The sequence below is a fragment of the Poecile atricapillus genome, chromosome 1, assembly GCF_030490865.1.
Source record: "Poecile atricapillus isolate bPoeAtr1 chromosome 1, bPoeAtr1.hap1, whole genome shotgun sequence".
Classification (NCBI taxonomy): domain Eukaryota; kingdom Metazoa; phylum Chordata; class Aves; order Passeriformes; family Paridae; genus Poecile; species Poecile atricapillus.
In genome coordinates this window covers 41,551,082-41,574,539 of record NC_081249.1, presented here as the reverse complement: position 1 = coordinate 41,574,539, position 23,458 = coordinate 41,551,082, and the positions used below count along the sequence as shown (strand labels likewise).

At 37.8% G+C, this 23,458-nt stretch overlaps 1 protein-coding gene across 1 annotated transcript in view; it reads left to right on the top strand.

The window, feature by feature from the left end:
- Positions 1-23,458, top strand: part of GPC6 (glypican 6) — a 713,349-nt gene that overhangs the window by 623,274 nt on the left and 66,617 nt on the right. The gene's annotated exons all lie outside the window — the stretch shown is intronic.

The window sequence follows — 23,458 nt, the reverse complement described above, 5'->3', positions numbered from 1 at the left end:
ATTCTCTGACAGAAGATCAACAGATCTGCACTCCAAAGATTCACCAACTTGAAAGACCTTTCAATATGCAGGATAAAAGGTCACCATCTCTTGATGAACAGGCTGAGGAAGAGAGAGTGTCCCTTTCAGCCAATATTTATTTTCTTTGATCATGTATAAACACCATTTGGCTGCACATTGTTTTCTTATTTCAAGGTTTCCCTGGTTAATTACAGTTGTCATCCTAAAACAATAATTATTATTTAGGCTTTGTGCAGGTAACTCACTTCAGTACGTGAAGGTAAATCCTACAGCTTCGAGTGCCTACTTTAATGTTAATAGAATTATTTTATGAGCACAAGTTAGGGAATAATATGACCCATTCTGTTTCATCTTCTGCCTTTTTAAGTGGATAGCAACTTTACCAGACCATCTGCTTTCCATAAAATATTTATATGTACATACGAGAGAGAGAGAGGGGGGAGAGAGAGAGGGAGGGAGAGAGAGGGAAGTAGGACACCACAGAAATAGAAGAGGAGTATCTGAGGACAGCTTTAAAAATGCAACATATATGAAACTTCTTTTGATAAAACATAAGTATGAATTAAAAGTAAGATGTGAAACCCTCTGAAAAGTGTTTTATTTTATGATCATCAATACATGCTAAAGGAAGTTTATGAGTTTTTTCTTTAGAAAGGAGGAGAATCTCACTTGTAATATTGACCTGTTGTGGTCAAAAGAAAAGTTAGTAGGCAAATCAACATATTAATTTTTTTTTTTTTAAATTTTCATGTCTGCTCAAAATAATTAATTGATTAAAGGGAGTTCAAAAGCAAAGCTGCCACCACTCAGTCAGTAAGGAAGCTAAATTCCACTGCAACTTGCACCCAAATTTTACATATTGATTCAGCTCCAGGCATAAACAGTTATATTCCTGATCTAGACAGTGAAAAACGTGATTCTGAAAACATCCCAGGAGAAATCTTGCCAGACTGGTTATGGTATCTGGGTTTAGACAGGCAGAGATCTCTTTCCAGAGGCCTCTGCTGATGCACCTCACCTTTGACTGAAGATCAAATTCTGTGTACAGAATGTTCATTCTATATCAGCCAGAAGTGTGGAGCAATGGAAGCAGATTTGCAAAGCAAACCAGTTGGTGCAGAGGGCCTGACATTCACATTCAAAGCATACACATTTCAAAGCCCTGGTCCCCAGCACCAGCATCCAGTGACCCTGGGGATGGGGGGAATGTGACCCTGAAGTACATCTTCCCATACTGCTGTCTCTCAAAGTCATCCAGTTTGTTTGTCTTGAGCCCACCCTGCAAAGTGAACCAGTGAGGACAGGCAAGGAATGTACTTAAATGGAGTCATCTTGATCTGAACCAAAATGCCAGAATAAATGTACCAATTGAATTTGAACTTTCACTGGACAGAAAAACCTTTTGTTCAAACTGGATCCCTAACTTAGGATGGAATTTCATGTATGTATTCAAAACTAAAATTGTTGAGTTTAATATTCAAATACTAAAAAAGAGCAAAAGAGATTTAGCTTCTTATATTTTTTTTTCCTAGAATATAATCTTACATCTTTTTGTAGCATTTTTCATATCCTTTATTTCATTGCCCAAGAAAAGGAGTATCAAAATTGCATGTAGTAAGTATGATCAAACAAAATTGCCTTCAGTCAGCAATGGAACAATTTCCATGCCCATTTTACAGCAACTGAAATAAATAACAAAGCTTGCTGCTGCACAGTCTAGAGCTTTGTTCTTGGGTACCTTGGATAAAGCCCTTACAGCCCTTACTATCTCTTTCCTCTGTATTTCAGTGTGGAGCAAATTTAAGACTCTTCAAAGGACTACTGAGTGGTTTTATGTATTATTTTTTAGAAATTGTCTCCTACAATTTGCACCCATTTTGAAAAGAAGCCTCCTTGTCCTATATTCCCTTGCAACACCTCCATTTTTTCTAGTCAAAGCCTCTGCTTCTTATATCCTCCTTCAAAACCAATCATTCTAATAACATATCCAAGAAAGGCCAATTTTATTCTTACAAGTAATCATATGTGATGTTTGTCGTCATGATGGGGACAACAACAAAAAAAGCAGAGGCTTCATGTCTTTCAAAGAGTTTCAGGAGGCAGCTGAATCTATAGCAGAAAAGCAAGGTGGTACATAAAAAATTAGTTTGCAACATTTGTTTTCTTTATTCTCAACCTAGCTAAGTAACAGATCATAGAAGCAGAGAAAAAGAGAGGGAGTTAAAACTGAAGTTGTTGGAAACCTAGTGTCTGCAGCTCTTCCTCAGAAACAGCTGTTTCTTAAAAAAAATAAAATAAAAGAAATCTTTTTTTAAGAGGAGACTAACCTGATGAAAGGAGGGCACATGTTTTTAATTCAGATTTCACTTAACGATTTTCATAACATATTAGCCTATGAGTAAGGACATCATTTAACAGAAAAAAAATCAAGAAGGCAGCTGAATTTCTGCTTGCCACTGCCTTGCTGAGCAGCCCATTCTCACAGCAGCCTCCCTGCACTTCTATCTAGATAACTTAGCTCGATCAGGCTTAGCACTTGGTTTGCCTGTACAGCCAAGCATGAGTGCTAAATAATGACCACTAAAATAAACACTGATTTAGTCCAGTTTTAAACCTAAGTACTGAACCCAAGTTCAGTGCCTAAGTTTAAGCAGGAAAAATCAAAGCAGAAGAGGAAAGGCAGAGATGAGACGGGAGGAAGATGAGGTGTAAGGGATGTGGGCACAGCAGGGGTGTGCAGGGAGGCACTGCATGTCAGCCACCCTGGAGTGGGCACTTCCAGGCTTCCCACAGCCTCTCCATGCTGGGCACTGGGTGATGCCCCGGGGCCACTCCGAGTTACAGCTTCACACTAAAAAGGGTCACTCCAGTCATGTGGGAAGCTGGGCTTGAGCTGCTGGGGCTCAGCCATGTGTGAGGAGCATGAGGAGCACTAAGAAATTCCTGTGCACTTGCTGGGGAGGGGCTAGGGTCTTACTGCACCTGGAGCTCAGGAGAGTCACCTGATGCATGTGGGAAAAGCAGTGAGGGAACAGAGGCCATGGAGAGAGTTGGACCATGAAGGTCCAACTTTATGCACATTTCCCACTGCCAGCAGGAAGCCACTTGCTTTTCCAATCAGTGGGTGTCAATAGTCAGAGGTAGCTAATGCCCAGGGCTCCTGCCTTTTGCATGCCCCTCTGGAACTTGGTTCCTAGGGTGATACATCAAAGAGAAACATCCATCAGCACCTTGTACTGCCCTAGGGCTCTAATTCTCATTTCATTGATAAAGAAACCTACTTATTCTGTGCCTACACCATCACAGCCTTGGAAAAAAATTGATATTTATATAATACTAGTGACTTTAAAGTGCATATAGAGTAAATCTCCTTTTACCAATGAACCAGTTTGACATTTGTGTTGGTTACACGGTTTTACTTTTGACTTCATGGAATCACAGAATCATTTAGGTTGGAAAATATCATTATCAAGTTCAACTCTTGCTTCCCATTGTACATGGATCACAATTCCAGCTCCTGCTTGCATTGCCTTCTGCCTGCAGTTGGGAAAGTGTTGCAGAGTAAGCATGTAATTCATTTTGATCAAAGTCTGCACCTTGTATCTTCAATCAAAGTGAAAGTACTTATCCAGATGCAGTGTTCAGTAATCAGTAGGGATAATGCACAAGCAATCCATCAGTGCTTGAAGCTGTTCTCTATGAGCCCTTTCATGGCCCTAAATGGTTTTTCATAGGCAGAATTGATGCATTACATTTTGTCCCCAACATTTCTAAAAAATAATGGAGTAATTTCTGGAATTATTCCAACATACCAGACCTGTACTTAGTTTTGAATCAAGGTGGTAGCATATAGTTAGGATTCTAATATTCTGCTATCACATAAAACAATCTCACCTCTGCATCCCCTCTGCAGCCTTGGTGGGAGATAAATGCACACCCATCTGTCCAAGGTTCTGCATGCACTAACACACACCAGAGCTCAGCCGCAAGGGCTGTCATTGCTCACTTTTTTGTCATTGCACCCCTTACATTGCAGTGTTTTTTTTACACTGAAAACCCACTGAAGGGGAAAAAATGCAGAACTCTACATTCTGTAAACCTCTGTGAGCAGGAGAAGTTAGCTGAGGACTTCTTCTCCCTTCCCTGCCAGTATGGCTATTAATTAACATCCATAATGACTTAATGGCTTAATTTTTACACACGCTTGGACATGGTCTCTTGAGAGCTATACATTGGACAGGAGAATGTCGTTCAGCTCCCAGTTGGACTGAATAACAAAAGGGCTGGCAAAAACAACCTTTATAGCAAACACTAGTTTGTCAATAAAAAAATTAAATTAACCAGATGTTCCACATATAGGAAGCCTGCCATATGAGAAAAGGCTTAGAGAACTGTGTTTGCCCAGCCTTGAGGAAAGAAGGCTTAGGGGAGACCTTGTCACTGTGTTCCAATATTTACGGGGTGGTTACAAAGATATATTCCCTTTTTACAAAAAGTTGCATGGAAAGGACAAGGAATAATGGGTACAAATTTCTCCTGGGGAAATTCTGACTGAACACAAGAGGACAATTTTTCACAATGAGAACCATCAGCCATAGGAATAATCTCTTCAGGGCAGCGGTGGATTTCCCAACATTGGATGCTTTTGAGAGGAGGCTGGGCCATCTGGTTTAGATTGTGCTAATGCTGAGAAAGGTTAGACCTGACGATCCTTGAGGTCCCTATCCAATGTTTCTCTGATTTCATCTCCATTTTAGAACTTAAACAATTTGGATGTTGATGTGCTTCATTCTGTGGGACTCTGCTTTATGTGTGCAGGATTCCATATACACATATACACACAAAAATATATGCACGTTTGCTAGGGTGCACATTAATCTCACATGGATTATTTAGCTCAGCCCTGGCATACAGGACTACCTACATGGAGATCCTAATGCTACTGCAGCTTTTGCTTGTTCTTGGGACCAGGCAACTCATGATCTCCCAGCTCTAAGCAGGGGGGGTGACAAGATATGGCTTCTCCATTATGAGACAAGGAATATTCTGCCATCCAACTGGAGAAATTTCCCACTGCCCCGTTCTGTAATGTGTGGAACTAGAGCAGATAATTGCTCCATTTTGCAAATTATGAAGCTGAAACCATTAAATAATTTATCTCGTTATTTTCTGTAGTGTTTTCCCTTTTCTGTGGGTAGTAGTTGTAAATCATAATAATGTACAAACCAAAAGCATATTTGCAAAATTCTTGAATTATCCAGGGATGAAAACACAGCTCTCTGCTCAGTTTCTTTGCTGGATTCATGTGCTGGTCAGTTTTAAGCAGCATAAATAATCAGACCCTGCAAACATACAAAATATACCAGTAACATTTAAGGCAGATAAATCTGTCTTGTCCTGTCCTTCATCTATCATAAATATAACAAAAGAATGGAATAATATTTCCTCCATTAAATAAATCCAAGCCAAACTGTGATCGGCAACAAAAAGTCACTGAGTGGCTTTTTGAGCCTGTATTTTTACAGCACTGGAAGTTTTTGTGAAAATTCATAAATGTACTGTAGCTTTTGAGTTTATTTGCCATAGTTTGGTACTAGCAACTAGCAAACTGATATTGGGTTTTGGAGCCAGATACTCATCTGTGTGTCTAAAGGGTTTATTTACTTGCACTTTCAATTCTGAAATTTGTATGCACGTGTTGGCAGATGTACGTGTGTGTGCACACGAGTATTTAAACAGTTGTACAAATATAAAGCACAACCCTAAAAAATGCAGGTATAGCTACATCCAAATGGGTGAAATTCCTATCTTGTTTATAGAAATACTGTAAACCACCAAATCCTCAGTAATCTAAATGATGAAAATAGGTCTCACCAGAGTCAATATAAAGAAGAAATTATTTTATCACCCTTCACAGTGCATTTTAAGTAACAGATGAATCAGAGCGGACTTTGCAATTACAATTCTTTGATCTTTTTCTTTAAAACAAATGGTGACAGCTTGAAGACAGGATCTCATGACTTGCCATTAACAGTGCATTATGGACAGCATGAAACATGAAGTAAGAAAAGCATTAAAACAAAGGTATTAAGTTTTTTAAACTGTTACAAGACAGATTGATCAGATTATTTGAGGAAAGCTCTCTGTTCTGCAGTTCTGTGCTGCAGGATTCATCAGCTCTGGATAGAGAGATGCTTTTCATAATAGCTGCAAGACATTTATGCCACGACACAGCCCTAATCCATGTTCTCTGCAGTTCTCTGCAGTCTGCTGCATTTTCCAGTAGATCCCTGGATGCTTTGCTGGCACCACTAACAAGAGTGGAATAACTCTTTTCTGGGAGATGAAGATTGGTTCTTTGGGTGGCCCTCCCTCCTTCTCTTGGATGAACTTTTATCTTGGTTTATCTGCAACAAAGATTTTCTATCCACATGTCTTGTGGTGCACTGTAGAGAGGCCTTTTATAAAAAACCTAAGGACTAGAAGACACCTGTCTTTGACTATGAAAATAAACACTTTCACCCAGTAATTCAGTAGCCTAGGATAAGTGACCTCTTATACTTCTCTCCCATCTGGAAAAAAAAAGAAGTGTCTATTTATTCTCTTGTCTCAAACTCAGATAAACTCTTGTTAAACAAAATGTCTTCCTGGTGACCTCATCCAATTTGCACATAATATCTGGGGGAAAATGGATATGAAGGAAATTTCTGTTAATTTTGAAACAAAATTAAATGCACTGTAAACCTTCAGTAATACCTAGGAGTTTTTTCAATGTGTGACCCAAGAGTTAAAAAAGCAATTGCCATCAGACACTTCTTTTTCCCCTAAACTATGTGTGCACTGCTTGCTGCAGGAAACCAGTAGGAACAGACAAGGTGCTGTACACTTCAGACTGGGCTATCATCATCTTATTTCCCATGCCATCAAGCAGTGGTTTGGGTAAGATGGAATTGGAGATTGGCGCTGTGTACTTGTGAGAGAAAGGAATGAAATGCAAAGCACACAAAGACCCATGGCATTGTTTTTTTATTAATGACTTATCTAAGAGTTCAGGGACAACATGAGGAAGTGATTGGTAAAAAACTGGTGAGCTGAGTGTGAAACAATGGAGCTGGATGTGAACAAGGATATTTTATTTGATTCTCAAGAACATGCACAGTGAAATCTCTTTGGTAAGCAACTCATGAAACTACTAATCAAGGAGTATGGCCTAATGGCAAAGGGATAAATAACTGCTAATGGCAGTATTTATCTAAGAAATTAGATTCTCACAAACAGCAGGAAGCTCTACAAAGCAATCACATATCAGAAACCCTTAAATGTATCATAAGTGACAATAAAGATAAAAATCCATCTTTAACTGAACAAAAAAAAAAAGTCCAGAAGAAATAAGTCTTTAATAGTCTGTGTCTCCATGAATAAATAATTGTTTTGTTCTTTAGTGTGAACAGGATTGAGATTCCTCCAGTTGTCCCCTAGGTTGCAGATTTAATTTTTTTTTGTCACCTAGAAGAAACCATCAATCTACTATCAAAACCTGCTCACCATTTTCTCAAGTAAATGAAGTTAGGGAGCTGAAAAGAACACAAGCTAGTACATAACTTGTTATGCCCTTTCCAATCAGCATTTATTGTTATACTTTTCTGCTTCTTCAGAAAATAAAAAGAACTAAAAATCACTGCTTGTTTAAACCAAGAAAGATTTATGGGCACATTTTTGTTTTAAAAACAAATTTTTTACATCTGGTATTCAATGAAAGGCATATATTTGTCTTAACATAACAAGATGTCATTTTACTGTTGATATTTTCTTTTAAAATTGTCCTGTGGAGGCATTCAAAACTTTCTAAGCATTTTCAAAGCGCACAGTGGTTACCATAGAATAACAGCAGTCTAAGAATAGCAGATGAGCAGAAGGGCCCAGCTGGGGAGAAACGGGCAAGAACTTTTTCTTGAAACTGTTTTCACAGTGTCCTGGCACCATTCTGACAAACCTTTGCTGTGGGCCCTCTTTTGCAGCTGGTTCACATTTGGCTACTGTTTCCAGCACCATAGCAATCCTCTATATTGGAACTTCAGCCTCTTTCAGTATGCTGTTCCCACGACATCCTTCTGGAAATGTTTCTCCCTGCAGAGAAAGCCCCAGATCCTTTTCCAGAGCTGTGCTTGGTGCTGCAGAGGGAGTCAGTAGCACTCACATGGTCAGAGCCTTCCAACCCAGCCAGCATGCTGCTGGGAGCACCCACAGTCCTGGCCTGCGGGCACCTCTTCCTGCAAACACCTGGGCTGCTGGGAGCCACTTGAGAGCCTGACAGAGATGGCAACACCACTTTGAACACAGTAAAAGCCACTCTAATGCAAGCTGCCTTTTGTAAGGCGAGCTTCTTCACATTCCACAACCTTTTTGTCTGCTCCGCAGCAGATCACATTGTGCTGAAAATGAACCTGAGATTATTTTCAACCAACTCCAACCACCTCTGTCCCTCCCTGTCAGTGCTGGGACACAGCAGGATGAAATTTTATCCTCAGTGGTATGAAGGAGAATAAGCCCTTTTTTCAGTTAATTTAAATGGGTTTTGTGACTGAGCTGAGCAGCACAGTTGGCCTGTCTTCTGACACTGCTTTCTCATTTTTGGACTCTCTTGGAAGTTGTCCTCCTCAATGTGTAATATCCAAGCCTTCTTTCTCACTACACCATGTAGATATCCAGACTGTTTCATGCATCCAGGATAGCAGAAGGACAGGAGAAAGTGCCTGAGGAGACACATAAACACTCCTGTTGTTCCTTCAGGCAGCTATCCAGAAGTATGAGATCATGTTGTGACTGCAGTCTTTATTCACTGCATTTCAAATAATGGCTTTTATAAACAGAGGAGAATTTTCAGTTCTACTGAACCATTTATCCTAAAGGAAACCACAAGTGTGAGTTATAGACAATCTGGCATGCCTTTTTTTGTTGTTGTTGGGTTTTTTTTTGTTTGTTTTTTGTAACTGACCACTTAGCTCACAGCAAATGTATTTCCAGTCCTTGATTAGATATTCTAGCCTTCCAATAAGAATGAAGGAAGGAAAGGTTTTGTAGTAAGAGGTGTAATAGAGGTATGGAAATTTTTCATACTCTTTCCTTGCCAGACACTTTTCCATTTTAAATTAGATTCATTTTTATCAAACAAAAAAGTAAGGAATGTCTTTTCATATATTGTCTTTTTCACATCTAAATGACTGATGTTTTTAGTAAAACTTTTCTGTCTCATTTCCATCAAGAAACTGTGGTCTTGGACATGTGACAAAGCTGAACAAACTCATCTGAATCACAGACACAATAATTCATTCATTAATGGAAATGCCTCTACAGGTATTTCTGTAAACTAACATTAAGCACATAAATATTTGCAGGAAAAAATAAACAAATAAAAAAAGTTAGGCAATAAAATTAGGACAAGGGGTAAGTTGAATTTATTGGTTGTTATGTTTCCATAGCAAGAGAGAAATGTTTGAAATAATCAAAGTAAATATTTCTGTTCCATGGCTTGAGTAAATATCACCAAAAGGACAGGTTTGTTCTAGTTCCACTTGTGCAACTCACTTTTGAAATGGGAAGTTGTCTAACTTGCTTTTCCAAAAGAAAATATCATAGAATAATAGGATGGTTTGTTTCGGAAGGGACCTTAAAGACCACTTAGTTCCAATGTCTTCCCTTACACTAAACCTTACACTAAACCAGGTTGCTCAGGGCCCAATCTAACCTGCCCTTGAACACTTCCAGGGATGGGACATCTGCAACCTCTTTGGGCAACCTGTGCCAGTGCCTCACCACCCTTGTTTCCTAATAGGAAAAATTTATTCCTAATATCTATTCTAAACCAACTCTTGTTCAGTTTAAAGCCATGACCCCTTGTCCTATCATGACATCTCCTTGTGAAAATTTCCTCTCCAGCTTTCTTGCAAGCCCCTTTAGGTACTGGGAAGGTCTAACTGCAGCCTTTTCCAAGATGAACCTCGACTTCATGGCTGTCATCTGGACACACTCCAACAGGTCCAGGCCCTCCTTATGTTGGGAGCCCCAGAGTTGGATGTGGTGCTCCAGGCTGGGTCTCACAAGTGCAGAGACCCCACCTGAGGGCGGGGTATAGAAATGGTATTTGCCTGCTTTAGGTGAAAAGATGTTGCTAGGCTGATGTGTTATTGGTTTTCCCTCCTGGTTAGTAAAGGAACATGATACTACCAAGTTAATCATCATTATTTATATTATTAACTCTTATCTTTCTGTATAGAGCATGTGGGAAATAGCGAAGACAAAAAATACATCTTAAATTTTCCTTTAGCTGACGGGAGCACACTTGACTTGGAAGGCCTTTTTCAGTTACTGAATATCAGCAATGTTAAGTTTCTCTGAAAAGATTTCCCCGCAGAGCAGATAGAATCCAGTGTACAGTGCAGCATATATCACTGTCAGTTGATGTCATTTTTCCCAGTTTTTCCTTGAAAAATATGATATCTGTAAACAGGATTTTAAGAAAGCAGTCATTTCTGTATCAACCTTTAGAATAGCGTTTGCTGCTCTTTTTTTCTGTCTCCTCACATGGTTTTCTCTTCTGAAACAATGGAAGACAATTTGCTCCATTGATAGCATCCTATTCCATTTGACAAACATTGATTTTTTTTCATCAATATTTTGAACAGAGCCAAAATTGGCATGGCTTATTGTGTTTAATAGGAACAAAATCATCAACTTCATTACCACCTAGTCCTGTCGTGCCAAAGCATGCTCATTTCTATATAGTACTGTCCAACGATATCAGTGCAGAAATGGGAATAACAATTATTTCCTTCCATACACTCAGCTGGAAAAAAAAATTGGATTTTTTTTTCAGAAAAATCTGAGAAGAGGGATGAGCAGTCTTCTCCAAAATAAATTGTTGAAAAGATGCTTTCTGACTTTATTAGGCCTTGGGTCATGTCCTATTCTTGGCAGATATAAGTATTAATAATAAAGTTAATGCCTTCTTTAAAATATATAGCATTGAGAGGTTACATATTTGGGTTTACACTATCACTTTTAGAACATCTGAAGTCAGTATTAATTTTTTGCAGCAATAAACTGTGGGTGCAACAGACAGAGCCTAACATATCTTCTATAATGTGCTACTGGATCTGCACCCTGTTCTTGCATATGTCTGAAAGGAGCAAGAAGAGCTGCAATGAAAGCAGTGTTCATATCCCAGGGCTATAGCTGGGTTAGTGACAGCGGAATTTCATCAGCATTTGTTGTTCTAGTAAGAAGAGGAGCTGGATTCAGTGTATGCACACAAATACAGGAATTTCACAAAGTCTGGCCTCCAGCACACCAGTGACAGAGGAGGGGCTCAGTTGGATAAGGAGGGTGGGACAGAGCTGTGCAGAGGCTTGAATGCACAAAGCTGCTGCTTTAGCCAGGCAGCTCCTAAAGAGGGGATGTAGTATGAATAAGTTGACAGCAAACTTACCCCCTAAATAAACTGGGAGGATGGAATATCTCTCCAGATGTCTCCAGAGCTGACTACATCTCCACATGTAGTGTTCAGGGAGCCAGGGAGGACTGTTCTACTAGGTGCTTAGAATGGAAGGAACAGGTTAAAACTCAAAGTTATAGAAAGCTGATCCCAAAACATCCCCATATGTCCCTAGATTTCCTAGTCCATTCGTATGACATTCAGCAGTCTTATGGGGAAATAGAATTCATTCATATTCATAAATCCCCATTGGATGAAACTGGAGCTGTTGGATGAATTTTTTTGTTGTTGTTTTTTTTCTTTTGGAAAACATTCATTTTAGATTATCCAAAATTTTAGAGGGAGAATTAATGCAGTGGTTCCCTGGCCACTGGCCTGGAAGCCTCAGCAATATGCAGCCAGACAGTAATCTTTCTGTGGAAAATGTTCCATTTTTAAATTTTTCACCCTCTGTTAGAAGCACTTTTTTCCTGCTGTGAAAGTTGCAGTGCGAACAGACTTTTATTTTCTGCAAAACACTGTTGTGTGTTATTATTAATATTTATGATGATCACAGCATGTCAGACAAGTGGCCTTGTGATGAGCATTAACTTTTTATAGTACTTTGACCTTCTCTAGACTGGACAAACATTTTTAGTCTTGATCATTTAAAAGATTAGGACACAAATAACTTGGAAGAATTAAGGAGCTTGAGATTTTTACAATGTTGCCCCTATCCTATTGATTAGTTCTGTTTCATCCCAATAATATAGCTAGTGCGGCTAGGCAAACATAGAGAAATTGCTCTTTCCTTTCAAGAGGAATGTCAAAACAATAAATAGATCAGTCATGCCAATAGCACTGATTTGTGACAGCCTTGATATATGCAATCATTTGGGATTCAAACATTTTTCAGTGGGGATGGAAAAAAAACCACTGTTTTTATTTGCTGCATTGAGACTTGCTGAGAGAAAATGCTCTTAGGCATCTCAAAATTCTCTGCATAGTGGAAGGCTTTTAAATGCAATGAGATATCCGCAGTACATTTCCATATTAATCAATAAAATGAAAGGCAAAAATCAATTTTGTCTGTGCATCTGTGTGTGACACCTCCCTAAGAGCTGCTCCATTGGGATGGATTCATGCCAGCAAAGATGGTCATAGGTTGATTGTTTATTTATGGCAAGGAAAGGCATAAAGTCCTCTTACTGACAAAGTAGCAGGAAAGATGTTACTCCTAGGATGTCTATTCAAAAACCTGGCGCTGGTACCTGTGAAGTATGTATTTCAGACCTTAATAGCAGCTTTGGCTTCCTGCATGAAACACAGACAATGATTTTCTTTGATTCAGAGGAAATAAAGATTGAATTTGCCGAAGAAACTGGGGATCATCCAGTCATTCTCTGAAAAGACGGCAACACTGAGGAATTTGCCATATATACTTGGACTTAACTAATTATCATTATTGTAATTTAAAGAAATTAATAGAATGTGTTCCACTAGTTTCATATTCTGCATCTCCTTTCCTGTACTGGAGTAAACACTGAACCTTAAGACATCCCTGTGTCACCCCCAATTTGGACGGTCACTGTTGCATCCTCTGGTAATTTTTCTAAGTCAGGATTGTATGATGTTAGATTATGGTTTGTGTCGTATTTTAAAACTTTCATTTATCACTTCCTCTGCAGTGTGCTATCCGTGATGTTATTTTACTGTAGATTTATTTCTAACTATAAACCTGTTTTCTTCGGTGCTGTTTTCCTTCTCTAGTTATTCCAAATATTCAGTGTGAGATTTTCTGATGATTGCTGAGCCAATGTTATGGTAGCATGAACTGAAAAACTTGGTTTTGGGTGGCAATGGCCATCTCAAAACCCTTCATTGCCTAAAATATATTAGGATTTTTTGTTGTTGTTGTTTTCTTATACTCATCACTTGATACCTTTTTATTGCTCAGTCATTCAGTATCATGAGGTCCTCCTCATATTTTATAGCTCAGTCATTGTATTTACTCCTCTGAACAGTAACACTAGTGTCCATTTTCATTTTACTGTTTACCCGCAATCCCAGTTGATGAAAAGATAACTACAGGGAAGTCTTGAGATAAGGTCCTGCGGAGTCTACTAAAAATGTCTCTGGAACAAAAGTTATCTCCAATATTTTCATCATCTTGGTGGGCATCCACTGGACCCTTTTAACCCAAAGAATGACTAAAAATTCATCGATAATGCAGCACTGAAGATGCTTTACATCTAGTGGTATAGAGAGACTATGAATAAAAAATTATTCACAGAAAAGAAAAAAATAGAATGATGCCCAATGTCCTTCCATAAGGCAATAAACTGCCAATAAGAACATCAGTTTGCTAGGTTTAAACTGGGTTTTTGCAGAAGACGTTGAAGTCATAGATACCACCAGACTAAGTAGAAAGATTATGTAGTAGAAGGATTATGAAAGATGAAGAAAAACTTTTTATAAGAGCATGTAGTGGCAGGACAAGGGGAAGTGGCTTCAAACTGAGAGGAAGTTGATTTAGATTAGATATTAGGAAAAAAGTCTTTACTGTGAGCATGGGGAGGCACTGGAACAGGTTACCCAAAGAAGTGGTAGATTTCCTGTCCCTGGAGGTGTTCAAGGCCAGGCTGGATGGGGCTCTGAGCAAACTGGTCAAGTAAAAGATGCCCCTGCCCATGGCAGCGGGTTGGAACTTGATTTTTAAGGTCCTTTCCAATCCATGCTATGATAAGATGCTAAGATAAGATTCTATGCTATGTGGTGATTAGATACTGCTAAAGGGTGATGTTATTCTTCAAATAACTAAATTTTTTTTGAAACAAACTTCTTATAAAAGTAAAATACGTGTGAATTTTCCAAAAGAGATAATGGACATGTCATTAATTATGTGTTTAAAAGGTACCGTAAATTCTTTCGAAGTTGGAAAAAGTTCTACTACACAAAATTTAGAATTAGAAGTGGAGAAGAAAATAAAAAGCAGTGTAGAAATTATATTCACTGTAAATGCTGGGTATAAGGAGACATCAGAAAAATGTGTCAGGACTGACATGGGAAATATGAATTATAAATCAGTTGTGATGAAGGGGATAAGGAAATCAGATACATCAAGGGAATCAAGGAAGCTTTCTGAGTTAGACATATGGAACAGAAAGGACCTCTGCAAAACAACATTAATGAGATACCACTTTAAAAGTTTAATTAGTTCTAGGCATCACAATACTAGAGAACTCTTTTAAAGGAAATAAAAATAGGAAAAGACATGAGGAAATCACTTGTGAAAACAGAATAAGAAAATTAACATGGAAAGTATGACCAAGCACAAACTAAAAGATGTGATAAGAGAGGGATGTAAAAGATGTGATAAGAAGGATGTGAAAAACAAGAAATAATAGAACTGTTTAAGATTTCATGAAGCATCTTATTAGAAATAGTTAAATTAAGCACCAGAAAAAATGCACCACATAGCTGGACAAATATTCTGATAATTATATATGACAGATAATGAAATAGCTTTCATTAAAAAAGTCAGAAGAATGTAGCAAAGCTATTTTAAATTTTTTCTGCACAGATCGCTAGTGAATTTATACCTCAGAATTTATATCTGGGGCTGTAACTCTGCATGGGCTTTGGAAAGGTTGAAAAGATCTTTGAGGTTCTAATGTCTTTGACTGTATAAAGATAAGGCAAACTATATACCCAGGAGATTTTTACTAAGGATACATTTAAATGTAATAGGATATTTCAGGCTATGATTTGTTCTTTTCGAACATTTCAGCCTGTCTCATTAGGAAAGAGTCAGAAAGATGGACTTCTTTCAGTGTTTCAAACTCTACCTATCTTAAAAGAATTATACACACTACTCTATGTTAATACAAACTTAACTATGGAAGGTAGCATACAGGCATGCATCAATGGGGGTTATTTTATTTACTGACATTTCCTATGACTGACAATGAGACCATTTAAACCTCTCTTGGCGTACGGAAAAAGCAACAAGACAAAGATTTTAGAAATGTATTATGTTTTATTAATTGATGCATGTCAAACATCCAGACAGAATTCTCAACATTTAGCAATAATGTTATCTAAAAGTCCAGTTCAGAAGAATGTCTTGCATTCAGCTAATAGAGATAGTGGAAGAATAAGATTAGTAGACAAAGGTTACCGTTTTGCCTAGTCTTTGCTATTTTCTTTTTGTATATATGAACAAAAATAAGACATGATCATTTATAAAAAATAAGATATGAACAGTGTATAAATTATTTAGAATTCCTCAAAGTTTTAGAAAGATATAGAAGAAGAATTTTATATTGCTATTTTTTTCAATACATGGAAGAAAAATGTATGCTATATGAAATACTCAAAAAAAATCTAGTGAAACTGCAGTTCACCCAACAAAACTCATTTTGTTTCTATCAGATGCAGAAAGATGACAATTGTGTGTCAATAACTTTTCATACATATACCGTAATTTCTTGTGCTGCTCTACCTAAGAGACAGTTAGATACAATTCCAACAGGAGTAATAAAAAATTCTTTTCGTTTATTCATACTGTTGACAGTACTTTTCTTCTTTTTTAATTTGAGAGAAGAGTAAGGGATACAGTCAAGAACCAACATGGCTAGGTAGCTGATCAGAAATATCAAAAATGACATTTTAATTTTTTAATCTGTATATTCTTTTAATTGGAACAAATTATAAAAAACTAGATCTGATTATCTGCACTCATTTTTAAAGTTTGCTTTTTAATTAACTGGCAATTAACCTGGCAGGGACAATTCTGGATTCCAGACCCTCCTGAAATAACTCGTGACATAATTTCATTACATTATCCTTCAGACATCAGCTCTTCAAGCATAAGCCAGAAAATTGGATTCACTCCTTCTCAAATATGTACTTTAAATACCAATCTTTCTGTCCAGAATAGCTAAGAATTCCATAGAAGCAGCTTTAAAAGGAGAGCTATTGAGCACTTTTGAATAGTGGTGGCTAAGGTGTTTTTCCAGAAGGTAAAATTTTGAGCCTGCTCACAGCAGGAAAATAAATTGAAATGGAGTTTTCCGTGTCTTGGTTGTACTGTGTAAAGTTAGGCACCTTCAGGAGTGCATCCTTCTGCACTACTCCTTTGAAGAACTCCGTGCTCCAGGATGATGTGCAGAAATTATAAACACAGAAAGGATAAGAGGGTGGATCCCTCTCAGCCTGCCCCTGTGGCTGTTCATTTGGGAGCTGTGTGCAGACCCCTTTACTCAAATACACACACACACACACACACACACACACACACACACACACACACACACACACATATCTTGAAACAGCTCCCTTGAACCACAGCCTGGACCTCAAGACTGTCCAGACTCTGCACCCAGACTAAACCAAGTGTCCAGCAGGAACCCCAGGTCTTTCCTGCTGCTGGTCTACTCACAGGATCCTTGGCTTGAAGCTTGCTAGCAGCAAGTTATGCACACACACACACAGAATATTCTGCACAATTGTGCTGTGATTCTCAACCAGAAAATGGTTAAGAATAGAGTTTAATAAGGATATAGAGCAGACTGCAGAGATCAGGCAGCTGACAAGTTTGCTGACCAGTGGTTTTTCTGGATGGCCTCTTTACATGCCCTTTTCCACCTATTTTCCCATGCATGTTCCTTAGCTCACCTTAATCCATCTTTCTTTGCCCTGGTTTTCTCCCATGTAAACAACCCTCCCCAGACATGTTTTCCCCATTGCTCCCTGTTTTGTTCAGCTGCCCATGCTGATAATTTTTACCTCTAGAAAAATTTTACCCCATATCCAGCAGTTTCTCATGTTTTGCTCGCGCAAGGACTGATAAACTATTTGCCTGCATATCTCCAGAGAGAAGCTTAACTGGTTATTGTTAACTGAATATCCAGATAAAAATATTGAGATCCCCTTTGCACAAGTGAAACATGAATTTTAAGAAAAGTGCCTTCTCCCATGAAAAAAAAAAACAAAACAACAAACAAAAACAAAGCTAACAAAAAAAAAAAAACTCCAACAAAACCAAAACCAAAAAAATAAAGCAGGATGTAGAAAATAATAATGTTATTATGCCATAGTATAAAGTGTATGCGGAGCTTAATGGTACTCAGAGAGGAAATCTGAAATGTGTCAGTTTAGCCTCATCAGGATAGAACCACACAGAGTTTTAATATGAATAATAATTTGAAAAGGTACCCTAAGGAAAACAGCAGTTTTGGCATCACTGTCATGCCTTATTCTGTTTTCCTGAGAAGAGTTCTTATCACCTCCCTTAAATGTGAGGTGGAGGTTTACTTTCCTCTTCTTGATTTTTTTTAGTAAATCATAATCTAGCAGTAAAAGTTTTGGCAGAGTATTTCCAAGGATGTATTTCCACTGATATTATATTTGTAAAAAGTCAATATGAACCCATATTTCACTTTTCAATTTTTAGTTTTTAATTTGTTTCATTAGTTTACCATCTAACGCTCTAAAGATTTTATGACCACTATTTATATTTAGTGTCATGATGGAAAACTCACTGAGTTTTACCTACACAACCTAGTAAATACAATCCAGACTCCTGCCTCCCCTTGCCCTTGGTCAGAAGTTGGGGAAGCTACCAAATGATCCCTGCCATGCAGCCCAGCATATCAACAGTTATATGATTTTCCAAAACAGTCATTGCCACTCTCAAGGTCATAGTCAACTGCAACAGGTTGCTCACTCTGTTTACAACTGTTTAATCTTCATCCATGGTCTTGTCCATAGACAAGTCCTTTGAAGTTTCACAAATAAAACCTTACCCTTACTTTTTCCACCATCAGCTTTGGGAACAAGCACTTTGCAGTTCTCCATAAATAAGTGTAAGACCACATACCTAGAAGAAAAATAGAAAACTCTTAATAGGGAATTTAAAATAAGATCTTCCTCTTTTATTTCCCAAAATAAAATATACCTTGCAGTTTTGTGAAGGACATGCAATTTAGTATTTTACCATTCTTTGTTTCCATGAAGAAAGAACATTTATAGACTTCATCCATAGATTCTGTTTTGGATTCCCCTGGGGGGAAGCTCAGCCACTGCTGGAATCTTGCTGATAATTTTGATGTAGAAAAGCAACAATGTGTATGAAATGAACAACTGATGTCACAGCCAAATTAACAGAGATCATAAAAAATGCTTTTTCTTATCATTCTCCTGAATTTTTCCTATCAGACCCTCCTTGCATTTTCTTGATGATAGAAAGGGGCAAGAAAAAAGGAGGCACTGATTATTCTTGTGAGAACTTTGTATTTCATCTTAGTTTTGGCAGGGGTGGGGGTTGACTTGTGAGAAGTCTCATAAATCAGTGTCATTGTCCCTGCTCCTTTTATTTCAATCTGGAATTCACTAGGAAGTTTTCTGGGAAACTGCCTTGAAAGAAATATAACATAAAGAAGAACACATCACTTTTGGTATCAAGATAATAAGAGGGTGGCTTGATGCATTTCCAAGGAAACAGAGGCAGATTCTTGTCCATTTGTATTGTTAGTTTATCCATTATTTTGCCTGGAGATGCCTAGGGCTCCTAAAGTATTTCCATATCTTATCACTATTTGAGGTGACTGAGAAATTATTAAGCCCCCTCAGATTTACACTGAACTCAGCTAGGCTTTTGTCCAGTTCAAGGGTCTGTTCTTGAGAATTAAGATTTGAAGACTAAAGCATCTAGTTTTTCTGAACTTCAAATCTTTCCAGCTTCTTAAGTAATAATATTAACAACATTTTTAGAAGGAAAAAATATGTCATGGGACAGCAGTGTTGTGTTTGTTGGTACACAATTACACGATTTTAGATCTGAAGAGCTCACAGTCTGGTGAGGACCGTTACAACATTTTGACTGTCCTGTCATAAATCTCCATTTATTACATTTCATCTGTTTTTCACTATATTCAACCTAGCAGCTTGCATTTCACTCAATTGCACAGGGTAGCTGGTATGTATGTACTCATATGGAACTGTACAAGTGGATAATAAAGTTTATCACTGCAGTGAGAGTTAGGGTTGGCAAAAAAGAGAATTCAACCTAATGATCTGAGGAAATATTTTCCAAGAGAGCAATTCACCTTAAACACTGTACAGTGTTTCTTCCTAGAAATCAATGTTATGGATGAAAAATTTAGTCTTAATTTAAATCTGCGGCCTAACTCAAAAAGGGTATAGTATGAAGCTAGTTAAATACAGAAGTGATTTTGTTCCCAAGGGGCCTGAACATTCACAATAATAAGACTACCTTGTTCTTCCAGGCTACTGTCAGTCTAAGTCAGGTATCATCTGGATTTGTTTGATTTAGTTAGGAGCAGCATGGTGGTTAGAAGTAGGGAGACCCCAATCAGACAGAGGCTAAGAAAATAATTTTGGCATTCATAGAAGTGGCACTTGTTCATCCTCTTTTGCTAGACTGAGCTTGTAGTGCTCCTACCAGAAGAATTACCCAGCAGCCTGGTCACTGCTAAGTCAGCCATGACCCCACAAAGCTGCTGAAACTGAAGTAAAAATGAGTCCTCAAATATTAACTTTCCATTTGTGCAAGAACTCATCTGAACTGTGCAATTGTCCAAGACCTGTAGTCTGGGCTGATCACTAAAATGAGCCTTAACTGGAAGCACAACTTGTGTCAGCCTCAGAAATAATCTTGAAGGAGGAATCTTTTTTACTTCAGCCCTTGAAGCATCTCTTGTCGCAGCATTTAATCTGTTTCTCAGACTCTTCGTCTTCAAATATGTCCCTGTACCAGCCTCTACTTCAGCATTAGTCCTATCCCACATCCTAACCCCAAAACAAAAATACAAAATGCTGATATAAAGATGTACATGTCATCAATAAAGGTGTGGATATTTCAAGTTATATTTTTCCCTTAGCCCCTTGCTCCCCAGGCTGTCCTTAAGATGTAACTAAATAAAAGATCACAAGGGTCTAATGTCAAATGTCACTGTTGGCTCATAGCCTCTCACTGCTTCAGGGTAGCTTCTCCACAGATTTAAGTTATGAAAACCTTCCAGATTCATTCCAAGTCAGAGAAGGAGAGAGAAATTAAAGAACATGGACAAACAGGGATTTACTGTTTGATTTTTCTCTATTCTTTTCTTTTCTTTTATTTTCTCTATTTTCTTCCTTTCCTTTATATAGAGCAATAGCATAAAGATATGGCCTATGTTTTTGAAATATAAACTTGACTCTAACCTAACTTGAACCCCAGCTCTTGAAAGCATCCTCAGACCTATACCATACTATATCAAAGAAAGAAGCTCAACATAGCAAAAAGCTCACCTCTGACAGCCAATAATTATCCACATTCCTCCATTCCTATCCACATTGTTAACAAAATGGCCTTTGCCCATTTCCTTAACAATGGTTAATGATACAGATATAGATATAGATATAGATATAGATATAGATATAGATATAGATATAGATATAGATATAGATATAGATATAGATATAGATATAGATATAGATATAGAGATAGAGATAGAGATAGAGATAGAGATAGAGATAGATAAATAGATAGATAGATAGATAGATAGATAGATAGATAGATAGATAGATAGATGTATACATAAAGACCAAGTGTTTAGGCTTTAGGTTCATAAAACAGAAGCTGATTAGCTGAAGGGTATTTTTATAAAGATACAAACTGTCTAAGCCAGGAACAGATTTTTAGTTTGCATCTCCTAGAGCTATTCATTTTGGAGTTGAAGGCACTTTGCTTGAGGAAAGGCTGTCCTTAAATTAGGACTGTGGTTCTTGTTCAGCTAAAGGTGATTCATTTTTCTCTTCTGCCATGTAACTGAGATTTCACTTCAAGATTTAATTCATAACTAGTGCCCCATGCCATCAGGAGAAGCAGCAAGTACTTGAGCCGCTACCCATTCTCCCAAGAGATCTCCAGCAATTATGTATTTACTTAACTCTTCACAGTCCCTGAACACGTACTAGGGCTTAGCACTAGACTTTCCCTACCTTCTGGTTGCCAAAATTAAATGGACTCATATAAAGAGGCACTTGCCCTTAACTTAAAATATAGTCTACTCTGACCAAAAAAACTGAAACAAAACAAAAAATAATTAAGAAAAAAAATTTTCAAAATCTACCTTTAGACTGTTTTATGCAGTAACCCTAATCATAACCCTATTCCTGAAGTAAACTATGAAAATCCAGCCACCAAACCTGTACCCTAACAATGCCTAGTACTGGTTGTGGCACCTAGGGTTTAAGATGATCACATTGCTCACAAAGTACTGAAGCATAAATGTTTTATACAGGTCATTCTGAACATGAGAAAGAAAATACTTCATCGGAGTCCACACTTACAAATTCTCTTCGTAAATTTTTTTTTTTTTTTTTGCATGTGGAAAAACTGCTAACTTATTGCATTAATCTGTAAATGTATGTGTGTGCATGTGTATATGTGTGTGTGTGTCTTTGTGTGTATCAAAACTGTTTTCTTTATCAGAGATAGTTCCCATTTTCACCATTTCCCACTGGAAAGGGTATAAAATAAAGAATTTTAAAATAATGTGCAGGCAAAATAACACCTCTGCTTGAAACCAATTTCCTATCATCTCACCGTTTCTCACAGTTAGCAACAAGTGCTATACACCTCACTCTAAATAACTGGCATTGCACTCTTTCCAGTCTAAAAGTACTGTGAAATATTACATGTAAATTTGCAAAAGTGCTTAGGTGCTACATGCCAAGCAATTCCAATTGCAGCAAGATTTCTGGGTATGCACTGACAGCACATAAAGAACATAACACAGTCCTCAGGTGAGGCTGTGCGTGGTGGTGTCTGTCTTAACTGCTAGAGTGAGACACCAGCCACTTCTTCCCATACCTCCATGCATTTGTGCTTTTATGGGGAAGGAGAAGATGTCCATGCTGGAACAAACCTCTGTGGTTTGCAGCCAAGTGTGAAGCTAACAAGCATTGCTGTCAGATCTATGGGGAGCTCCATGCCTTCACACAGCTGCCGTGGGACTGCTGCTTACAGTAGCAAAGCAGGCATGGGTCTGTTTCAGAAGGAAGTCTGCTTGGTACTTTCTGGAGCTTAAGTCTGATGTATAAAGAGGAGAGCATGTGAAGATTTTTGTTTATTGTATTAAATTTACAAGCATCATCTGCTTAAAGCTGATTAGTTGCTAAAGAATTTAAATGTAACATAGGAGACAAAGATCAAATATGATGTTCAAAGGATATACTGTAAATCCAGTTTATCACATGGCTATTGCTACATAAATTATGATAAATTTTTTTCTGTGTATAGACAAATGTATGATTCATGGCAAAATCTTTTTATTGCCATGAATTTCTGCTCATTTCCTTGTTTTTCACTTGTTAATGAACATTAACAAGTTAAAAGATTAAATTATTTTGCAGAGGGGCTCTAATGGAAGTTAAGCAAATTTTTTTTTTTAATCCAAAACATACAAACAATATATGTTTCCGCATACAACTTACAGACATGTTTTGAAAATGTAGCAAGGCAAACATGGTTTATACCTATATACTATGGCAGAAATCCGATATTCATCTGCTGTTCATATTGCAAGAAAATGAGATCATTAAGGTCAGAAAGAACAGCTGCTTTAATTATAACACCCTGATATATCATAACAAAATTTTCGTCATCTCACACAAACTCTAAGAACATACCCCAGGGATTCATTTCTCTCATCCTGCTTTTTCTTGGGAAGGAGCTTACATAAGTACACTCCAGAGCACTGACTGCTTTGAGAAGCTATGTAAAACAATTTTACCCCAAGCTCAATAATGCTATGGCAACTAATAGTAATCTAACTTTTAAAGTCTTTGTTCCTCTTTCTGTGGTGGCAGCAGTAGGGGAAGATATTTTTGATAGCTGAGAAGCTGCCCTGCAGGCTGCACAGTGCTGCTGCCACACATCCCCCCAGACTCCTGCTG